At 37.4% G+C, this 1,541-nt stretch overlaps 1 long non-coding RNA gene across 1 annotated transcript in view; it reads right to left on the bottom strand.

Annotated features, from left to right (window-relative positions):
- Nucleotides 1–834: 834 nt before the first annotated feature.
- Nucleotides 835–1,541, bottom strand: part of LOC119414356 — a 4,902-nt gene continuing 4,195 nt past the window's right edge. Inside the window, exon 5 of the long non-coding RNA XR_005186997.1 lies at nucleotides 835–1,065. This is a non-coding gene — a long non-coding RNA (uncharacterized LOC119414356). The remainder of the gene's footprint in view (nucleotides 1,066–1,541) is intronic.

Raw genomic sequence — 1,541 nt, 5'->3', positions numbered from 1 at the left:
TACAATGCTGTGATTGCTAGTATCACTCAGCCCTCTGTGAACAGTAAACAGCCATCAGGTGCTAATGATCCATTGTTAGGCTGATGGTCCTTCTTGAGCATGTGATCAGCTGGTTTTGGTTGTCAGCAGCAAACTGGTTGATCCACTCTGAGAAGGTGCTATTTAAGAGACTGAGCTGAATACAGCATCTCAGACTGAGGAAGTCTTTCAGATGGAAGACGAAACGTTTCTACATTTTATTTCATTTTTTTGTTTGTTTTGTTTTGTTTTTTCAATGTCCAGAGGACCAGACTTAACTTTTTTTTTTTTTTTAGATTTTTCTACCTGGGTTATTGAGCATGCATCAGAACACACAAACCTCCACCACATCGTTGTAATCAATAATTTAAAAATGAAACACTTTGTGCTGTGCTCTCTAAAATAGTTATTTAATTAACTGCTTACATATGTAGGTAACCATACCATTTAACAACACTTTAAAATACACCAAAAGGCAGAAAATGTCAACTATTTTATTCAAATTTTTGGAGGGAGACACTCCAGAACAGAAAAAGAGTCCCACTTTGGCTACGACTTATTTATATATATATAATATATATATATGCATTTATATATATATATATATGCATATAATATATATATATATATATATGCATTTATATATATATGCATATATTATATATATGCATATATAATATATATATGCATATATATATACACATACACATATATCTATATCTATATCTAATATATATATATATATCCAGATGTTGTTTCCTTGCTCTCTTTATGACTGTTTCTTTGAAGCTTCAAATAAAATCATAGAGACAATTCTTGGTTTTAGAATTTTTTTTCATGTTTTTTCAAGCAATTTTTCCACAACAGTAAACTGGATTCTTCACAAATGCCTATCTGCTGCTCCTCTTCTGCTCTTCATGCTCACCCTCCAACACCTCCTGGTCCTCCCTCCAACATTCTAAGCATTCTGGATAATATGGACTCTGGAATCTTCTGGATCTTCTTCAGCTCGTTCTTCACAAAAGTGAACATGTTGTCCTCAAGCAGCTGTAACACAATAACATCTGAATGACACATCAGACTGAAATCAAGGAGTCATACAGCAGATCCATGTTCGACTGGCTGACAGTCCACTGATCTACAAGTTAGACTGATGGACCGTCCACTGGTCTACATGCTGGACAAACTGAAAGTCCACTGGTCTACAAGTTAGACTGATGGACAGTCCACTGGTCTACATGCTGGACTGGCTGATAGTCCACTGGTCTACAAGTTAGACTGATGGACAGTCCACTGGTCTACATTTTGGACAGATTGACAGTCCACTGGTCTACATGTTGGACAGACTGACAGTCCACTGGTCTACAAGTTAGACTGACGGACAGTCCACTGGACTACATGCTGGATAGACTGACAGTCCACTGGTCTACATGTTGGACAGACTGACAGTCCACTGGTCAACATGTTGGACAGATCGACAGTCCACTGGTCTACATGTTGGACAGACTGACAGTCCACTGGTC

This window comes from Nematolebias whitei, chromosome 9, assembly GCF_014905685.2.
Source record: "Nematolebias whitei isolate Nwh7 chromosome 9, NemWhi1, whole genome shotgun sequence".
Classification (NCBI taxonomy): domain Eukaryota; kingdom Metazoa; phylum Chordata; class Actinopteri; order Cyprinodontiformes; family Rivulidae; genus Nematolebias; species Nematolebias whitei.
The sequence above is the reverse complement of the archived record's forward strand: the minus strand, read 5'-3'. Positions and strand labels throughout refer to the sequence as shown.